This window comes from Frieseomelitta varia, unplaced genomic scaffold (genome assembly GCF_011392965.1).
Source record: "Frieseomelitta varia isolate USP_RPSP 00005682 unplaced genomic scaffold, Fvar_1.2 scaffold_483, whole genome shotgun sequence".
Classification (NCBI taxonomy): domain Eukaryota; kingdom Metazoa; phylum Arthropoda; class Insecta; order Hymenoptera; family Apidae; genus Frieseomelitta; species Frieseomelitta varia.
This window is the reverse complement of record NW_025110238.1, coordinates 95,437-104,804: the sequence shown is the minus strand read 5'-3', so window position 1 is coordinate 104,804 and position 9,368 is coordinate 95,437. Positions and strand designations below refer to the sequence as shown.

Sequence of the window (9,368 nt, the reverse complement as noted above, 5' to 3'; positions counted from 1 at the left end):
AAAAAAAAAAAAAAAAAAAAAAAAAAAAAAACGAACCGTAACGACGAGATAAACGAAAAAAAAAAAAAAAACTGGAAGGAAAATAGAACGAAAAAGAAGCGAAAGAAGGGAAGGAAGCGCAGATGGAAAACGTTACGTACGATTGATCGTACTCGGTATTTTTAACCGAGGTTCCAATTTTTTCACGGTTAACGGTCAGCGAGCATTCGATCGAAACGTTGTAAAAGACAGCTGGTTTCGCAGTGTGACCAGCGGACAGCCAGGCGTGCAGCCGTCCTGAACTTAACTCGCCTCCCGAAATGCGTTCCTTGCACCGCCGCACCGGTGCGGGGTGGGGTCCCTTTCGATGAACAAACAGGCGCGTTACGTTTCCGCCCTCGATGCACGCCCACGCAATGTTAAAACCTTGGATTATGAAATAATAACGCGACTCGTTTCGGCAACCTCCTCTTCTATTTATTTAACGAACGACATCCGCACGCAAATTCGCGACAGTTTCAGAAACGTGACTCTGGCGGTAGCTTATCGATCAACGGACGAAACGAGCACCCGTCGACGAGCGAACAAAAGACAATATATATCGAGCCGCGATTCGGTAAACGTGAATGCTCATCAGGCCAGCAGCACGCGTTTCGCGTGCGATCACGATTTATGACAGATCCGGAAACGAAACGAAAACGGCCCCTCGGACCCCACCACTTTTGTCTCAGCAGCCATAAAAATCACCCCGGGACAGCTGAAATTCGAGAAACGCGTCGTTTAATAGAACGCGTCCGGGGTTTTCCGACGAAAATTCGTCTGAATTAGTATGCGCGCACGCGTGCATTAACATATTTTAGGGGAAACCAGAAGAGGAATCGGCCATTACGAATCTATTGAGAGAGAAAGAGAGAGAGAGAGAGAGGGAGAGAGAGAGAGAGAGAGAGAAAGAATAAAATGCATAGAGGAGGGGTAGGGAAATTAGAAGAGCCGGCGGTCAGAGAGAAAGAGGAAAAAAGACGGAGAGAAATTTTGGTTTGGGGGAGAACGGAATTTTTAGTGGCATTGTAGAGGAGACGGCGAGTTGGGTCTGGGTAAACGGTCCCACATCTGGTCCCCTTGTGCGAAGGTCGTGGAGAAGAAAGGTCGTGACCTTGGCCGGGATTTTTCCGAAAAAGTCCGCACAGAAACGAGCCAAACGAAGGAAGGGGATGGGGTGCAGAGGGTGGAGAGCACGTATCCTGTCCTTCCTCTGCCCCCCTTTGTCCATTTTTCTCGCCCCACGGACGAACGGTGACATGCAAAACGCGTGCGTCCATGTAAATCGCTACCCTCTTAATTGCATCGCATGGAACTACGCGTATTGTGCACTTAATGGCCCGTGCGCGGCAACGAGGGTCGTAGATTTTAATTATTGCAACGACTCGCAGTCGATAATAAATGGAGAGCAACGTCGAGGGTGTCATGGTTTTTCGCGTGCAGCGTGCAATTTATTTCGCCACGTACGAATGATTCCGCGGGATGAAATATCGCGATACGATATATAGAACAGCTTTCCTTTCCCGGCTCCGTTTTCGATCGAATTTCACGGACATTTACGGATCGTTGTCAACTGTGTACAGAAAAGAAAAGAAATCATGACGATCCTGGCCATCCTGGGGATCATGGAATTTCACTGCAAGCGGCGTGTCCCGAAACGAGTATTGCCTTGACTAACGTAATTGAGCACAAAATCAAATTTTACCCCTTTAAATCAAAATGATAGAAACACGAAATATATTTAATATATGTATATATAATATATAATATATAACGCAGTATATATATATATATATATATATTATATATACACAAAAATTAAATAAGTGGGTCATAGGCTAAGCGCGTTTCGTATTTAAGAACGAAAAAAATGATATATATAAATACATACACACACACACACACACACACACACACACACACACACACACACACACACACACACACACACACAACACACGATCTGTATTATATGAGCGTACGTGTTTGACGAGCGTATCGTTTCATGTAAAGTATTCTGCGCGTCTAGGGAAATTATTTTTAACCCGTCTAGTCATTTTCGAGAGAATGTACAATTCCAAAAAACTGTTCTAGTCAGACGACACAGTCGAAGACATATACATATACAATATGACTAACCTCGAATGGTTTATTCATATATACAAGATCGATCGTATATTTTTATATAAGACTGCGAAGTAAGAAAGTTTCTCCTTTTGTTGTTTCTTATTTTGTATTATTTTGTATATTTATTTCACCATTATTTATTTATAATTTATATAAACACGATCATCACGATGTGCACAGAAATAAAGTACCATTCATTTCTTTAAGTTTCTTATTCTTATGATTTTTTTGTTTCCTTTCGTTTCGTTTCGTTTGCGTGGTTACTCGAAACGTTTTACGTTTGCGTTTTACGTTTCCATTAAATTTTTACCATTTTTGCCGTTGCACGACATCAACTTGTATAATTCAATTCACCCAGACGTCGATGTACGTCAAATCGATCAATTTCATCGTATCGTGTTTTAAAAGGTGCCGCTCCTACGAGTTTTTCAACGCGGTGCAAAAGGGTGCCCCGACAAATTAAACGTGACAAATTGTTCGCGTGTCCCGCGCTCTTGTCGTTTTATCGGACAAAAAGTACAAGTCAAACACGACCGTATCCGGTTTCCTTTCCAGTTCGATCTTTTTTTTCTTCTTTCATCGAACGCACAACGTGGAATTGAGGGGGGGGGGGGAGAGAGAAGGAGTAAGAAAAAGAGGGATGAAAGATCGAAGCGGAAATTAGAGAGAGAAAAGAAAGAGTTTCTCTTTCTCGATGACTCTCCGCGAGCGTGTATATAGCGAGGGATAATATTTTATGGACAAACGAAAGGAAAAGCGGGTTGGTCAATTTTCAGCGAGAGGGAGAGCACGATCGGGAAGACGTGAAACGCTTGCGCTATATCGGAGTTTTCTTTTTCGTTGATGGCCGGAGTCAACGGTTTGAAAAGGGAAGGCGGAAGGCAACCGTTCCCATCTCTTTCGTACCGACGGACCGCCAATGAGTAAATGACACACAGCTATAGCCCCTACTCTCGTACGCAAACACACGAACGCACGTACACACCGAAAATTGGACGTCTACCCACCTACACCCACCGGGGATATGTATAAAAATCAATAACATCTTGCGGTTTCCAAGAGCTCCGAAAATGGGGAAATATATATGGAGGGGAATGTAATTCCCTCCTATAGACAAAAGAATCGCCAATTTTTCATTATCGTTCGCCTCCGGCTATTAATTATCGATAATCATCTTAGCCCTTTCTCGATAAAGTGGAGGAGCACGCGGAGAAATTAAATTGGTTCTTTTTTTTTTTAAAGCGAGGAACGAGCAGAAGTTAAAAAAATAAGTCGGGTATGGTAGGATCTTTTCAAGGTAGAACGTATATATTTGAAGAGAAATAATGGCGACATTTTCAGAAGGCAGAGTAAACCGATATAGAAAACGTTCGAATGCGGGCGATGTTTCGTTGCATCTCGCTTTCACCCTATAAGGATAAAATAATCGGAATCTTTGGTTTTTTCCCCCCCTCCTTCCCCCACTCCTCCCGTCAATTATTTACAAAGGAGGCGGCGATCGTGGCAATAGTAGTGGTAGTTCGCGTCTCGAAGTTGGTGGTAAATTTAAGAAAGGTATCGAACCGTGCACACCCCTCCTCTTTCCTGTCCACCCCGTTTCTCCTACTCATCAACCACCACGACCGCAACGCTGCTTATACCCTGAGCGAGGAAGTGAATTGCAATTATCAAAGCCTCTCCCTTCTCGGACACTCGCCCCTCTCGTCTCGTCTTTCTTGACTCCGTCGTTTCACTTTCTTTCCCCTATCGTCCGACAACTTGGAAATTTCATCCCCCTGTAATAATTTCGCTACCACGGACACAACCACACGCAGCCGTGGCCGTCTTCTACGATCAAAAGAGTCCACGTGGCGAGATGAGGGTCGACGAAATATTTCGCTACGTAGCGAATTTCGTGAAACACTATTGTCCGATCTTACGAATGAGAGTTGTCACCGGCGAAAAGAAGAACGACCGGTGTGTAGACAAATTTCAGGACAAATCAGAGCACGGCAGAATCTCGACGACGTTCTTTTGTCATTTACCTTTCTTCGCCCTCCCCTTTCGGACGACGTCCAACTTTTTTATCGCGGCCGAGAGCGGAAAGAAGTAATCTGTCCGTTGACACGATTTTTATTGAAATCGCCAGGAACGCGTTCGAACGTAAACGCGTAACATCGTGTCGCGTTGGATTGAATGTAACTGAAGTAGCGTGATAAACCAAAACCTTCGTGCGAAGGTGCCTCCAGCCTGGAAATTGATGAAATATCGATGTCGGTTGCCTTACAATACCGTTACCAGAATCGCGTAACGTTTCAACAGAGAGACAGGAAAAAAAAAATTCGAGTCCGCGCAGAGTAAAAAGGTTGAAATTCGTGGAATCCTTTCATCAAACTCACCCTCGTTTTTTCTCTGTTGCGACAAATACACGACCGCTTCTCGTCCCTCCTTCTTCCTCTTTCCACGTGCATGTACACGTATGTACTTACACGTACGCAGCTTTTTCCCCGGTTCAACGATTTCTGAGGGGAATGCCCAGAGAAATCCGCGATTCGAGAGGAACTTGGTCGAACGGGGTGAAAATATCGGTATTGTTCGACGCTCGGAGTTTCGCAGTTTTGAAAAGGGGTCGCGGAAAAGGCGCGCAACCCTTTATTTGTTTAGCAGCGTCGTGTCGCGTGAAGCGTGCCGGGTGCGCGCCATGGCATACGCTTACCGTTTCGACGAATTTCACCCCAAATTTTCAGCTGGCGCGCACCCCAGCCGATTTACACAATATTTTGGAAATCTTTTATAAGATTTCGCCCCTTCGCCCATCTCCTGGCTTAGCGCGAGCCCGTTTCCCAACTCCATTGTAACCGACCCGCCTCTCCCCTATTTTCTTTCCTACGACCTGTCGACGAGCGACCACGACGACAGATGGGAGCGTGCCGCTGTTTCGAGGAATACCACGCGCGCCACCAAGGGTCCCGGGCACAAGGATGATGGAAAAAAAGAAAGAAAGAAAGAAAGAAAGAAAGAAAGGAAAAAGTTTGTAAAACGCATCGAAATCGTGAAATTAGGGTCGATGTCGGGAAAAAAACGCGAGGAATTAACATGGCCATTGTGAATGAGCTCCACCGAGCGGAAGGGTGAACGGACTCACGTGCACCCCTTTTAAGCGACACGTGCCTTTCACTTTTCCACACCTTTTTCTGTCCATGCTTTCATAAAATCCCGCGTAAACGGGGAACACGAAAACACAAGCGAGATTGTAAATCAAATTTTCATCCAAGAGTAAGTGAAGATAAATAACTGGATAAAGTTATCCAAAAGGCAAGCTTCAAAGATATAGGATCTGAAAATTTTTGTTTAAACATTTGTTGAGCGAAGTGGCACCTGATTAAAACCGGTAGGTGGTTGATTTTAAAATAATCGACTAACATTCTTCATAGGAATTTGATACGCTTGCAACGGTGAATGATTTTTTTCACAAAATGCACGGATATTTTTTTCTAATTTAACAGTGAAACATTTTAAGTTTGGCTCGATCTCATCTCACGCGTTCCAACCGGAACAATTTCGAAACGATTGTATTTTATACGTCTATTATATACACGTGTACGAGGATCAAGTAAATTTAATTTTCCTCTTACATAAACTCGGAAAAACCGCCTGACAATAATACTTCTTCGGTTGAAAATATTATGCAAGCGCTATAGTAATTCCGAACGCACAGAAGTAAGTACGTGCATGACACAACATATTTTACGACTACTTTAATTCACGTAACAACTAATTATTCGTACTTTTCGACTGAAACAAGCGTCACCGCTATTGTACTCCGCGAACGAAGGAGCAAAACGAAAAAAGAAAGAAAAAACGGATGATATTGATCATCGACGCGCAAATTCGGCGTTCGAAAATGTATGTATTTAGGTAACTTGTAAATATCACTGGTGAACACTTGGCGCGGAAGTGGTATAATATGATAAAGTGATACACGACAACTTACTCAGTTCCTATTAACGTGTTATATAAACGTACGTTCCTAAGTTAAGCTTTACTTAAATCGAAGTTACGCTACGAGTTGATGTTACAATTGGAAGGAATGGTCCTTGGTATCTTATTCGATTATATGTACACACATTTAGAAATTCTGTTTCTACGTCTCTAAACAACAATGTGTATGTACGTGTGTGAATTTGTGCGAATATTGTGTACACTTTAAAGTTAAGCAATATCGTTAAGCGACGAAATTATATCTAATAAGTAAGGATATCGTAATACGTAACATGGATAGTGGTATAAGTAACTGAGAGAAAATCAAAATTAGTTGTTAAACGTACTAAACGACGATCTGTGGACATCCACTCGCGATAAATATTTAAGAGAAAAAAAAAAATTTACGATCGATAAGTACCACAATTCAGGGTCCCCTAGTTTCTCTCTTAGCGGATAATGGTGAAAATAGTGTAATTAAAATGACTGTATCTATTCGGTGAACCACAAGTACAAGTAAAAAAAAAAAAAAAAAGAGAGAACACTGTTTCGATGACGAATTATTAAAATATATGCATATATTTACGGGAGAAGAGGTGCGCAAATTATGTGTGTGTACATAACGAACGGTCATCGCAAGAAATCAATGTCATTTTGTGTAATTGCATACAGACGAGTATGTTAATTATGAACATGTGACGAGGAACGTTAAAACGGAAGACAATTACGTTCGTCTGATATGATCAGAAACTTTCAAGCCGGCCATTCAGTCAGCACCAACGAAACAAATGAAAATAAAAAAAAGAAAGAAAGAAAATAGAGATAAACAGAATAAGAGCACACTGCAGTATTTTTTGCGGAAAATATACGAAATTATTATTTTTGCAAATATGAGAGTGTCGACTTTTCTCGAAACAAGAGAAGAACACGAGATTTTTTCACAATATAGAAGAATATCTTTTCTACGCAATAGAATGTTTTTATTGAACAGAAGATCTTTAAAAAAAAAAAAAAAAAATAAGGAAGAAGGTAAAAAAGCGAAGAACAAAAGAGATCCATAATTTTAAGCCAGAGCTGTAACGTAACGTTAGACTACAGCAAACCGAATGTTCCTAATGTAATGCTTTCATCTAAATACATATATTTATAAGTATTTACACGATAGAGGTTTTAATATTTATACCTTGCTTTATACTATGTTTTGACTTTCTTTTCGAGGAACAAAGATAATGATACTAACATGCGAGAAGTGAAATGCGATTTAATCGATATGAACAAAATTGTGGAGTATTTGTAACTGCGAATAATACGTGTATGCGAGAGGTTCGAAGTAAACGCGGTGTTGTATGTGAGTCAAACGATTGAAAGAGACGATTTGCAGTGTGTCCAGTATATCTGACTTGTATGGAAGGCCATGCACATCGGTGAAACCACAGTTTCATTCCTTGAATTCAATACACAAACAATGAACAATCTGATCGAATTCCATCTGGAGACAAGTTCTTTTATATAAGTTAGATATACGATATCTCACAAATGCTATTGTACATTCCTGTCAATGAATGTTTTTACCACCGAGCGAGAAATATCTTTTAAAACCTTCGAGAGAGATCGGGAACGCGACACGTAATCAACTTTATTGTATTAATATTCATTGTAACAAAGTTTGGTAATTATTTTAAAATGTTTGTTAGCAATTGTTCTGACACGATCAGAGGGTACAAAAATCGAAGGAGCAAAAATCAAAATATTCGAGAATCAAAATTACGATGTAAGTTCATAGAGGTTCGTTGTTCGTCGATAAATATTATTTGTTAGTCAAGAATAGTTGGATACGTCCAATAATATAGTCTAATAATCATTAGCACTGTTGTTTCATTTTATCATATAATCCCCAGTCTATAAATCTATTTCGATCGAGAGCCATCGCAGTGAAGATTTCTACTGAAAAAAATTTGTGCAGTTGTAACATTTAGTCGCAAATTAATTGCGTTTTACCACATATCAATTCATATCGTCATACGTCTGTTATAAATTATAAAAACTTATAGGAAAATTATTAAATAATTTTTAATCGTTCGATTCATACGACTGCAGTATAGAAAACGATAACTAATTATTTTGAGTTATAATGATATTACGGTCTGATTTGTTATCAACTTAATGGAATTATAATCAGGAACATCGATAAAATTTAACAAAGTAAATGTAATCATCATCGATAAAATTGAAAATCAAACACTAAAATCGTTTGCGTCATGATAACCATTTTTAACCATATCTTAACTAATCTAACAATCAATGAGAATCATAACGATTACCTATTTCTGAACTTATGTTACAGTACCGTATGCATTTCCGCGACACCCGCGACACAAAGGTTTCTTATAATTATAGTAATATCTCAATTATCAATGACAAATGTCCATTGTAACAAACAAAACTCTCGACGTACAATCGATTGAAGGTCAACAGTAAGTATACCTCTCGTGATCAAATATTAGACAAAATACTTTCCGATGATATCGCTCTGAAATACATGGCAATTGAGATTCTAAGTTGCACGTAAGTCGAGATACGATCTTAAGCAGTACTTCTTTTTATCCTCGTAAATCCTATTAAGAAAATAAACTTTTTATAATACGTCAACCTTGAAAAGAACAACACAATAAGGAATAAATTAGGATTATTTCTTTGGAATACCTAACCCAACGAACGTAGACATTTTCTATTTCCAAGAAGACGAATCGATGTTTTCCTCAATTTATTGTAATTCGTTTCCAACGACGATCATGTTGAATTTTAAGACTACTGGTAACTGGCACTGTCCGGGAAATAATGCGGTAACGTTAAGAAAAGAAAAAAAATATATATATATCGTATTGAAATCTAGGGATAAACAATACACAGGAAGTTCCTATCTTTCATGTTCCCAAGACACTATGTGATAGTACTGCAACAATAAGATAAATGCAACAGAAGTATATCATTTGTGTCACATCAGTCGGACGGGGAAAAAAAAATGTGGAAAATAAAAAAATACGAAATACAGTAAGTATATGGAAAATCACTGTTAATCAAATAGTGTGTAATACATTTCACAACGCCGGTTTTACAGCCGGCAATGAAGGTGCTATAAAATTTGTTTACGCTGTAGTATTCAGATTAACGAAAGCTGTCGAGTTATTAGCGACTGAAAGGTTTTATTTTTTATGTCGCGGTAACGATATCGAAGAGAATTAACTTATTATCTAGTGAACGCA

The 9,368-nt window shown here is 39.8% G+C and overlaps 1 protein-coding gene across 3 annotated transcripts in view; it reads right to left on the bottom strand.

The window, feature by feature from the left end:
• The window catches only part of LOC122532917 (Down syndrome cell adhesion molecule-like protein Dscam2), a 187,235-nt gene that overhangs the window by 167,718 nt on the left and 10,149 nt on the right, over nt 1-9,368 (bottom strand). The gene's annotated exons all lie outside the window — the stretch shown is intronic.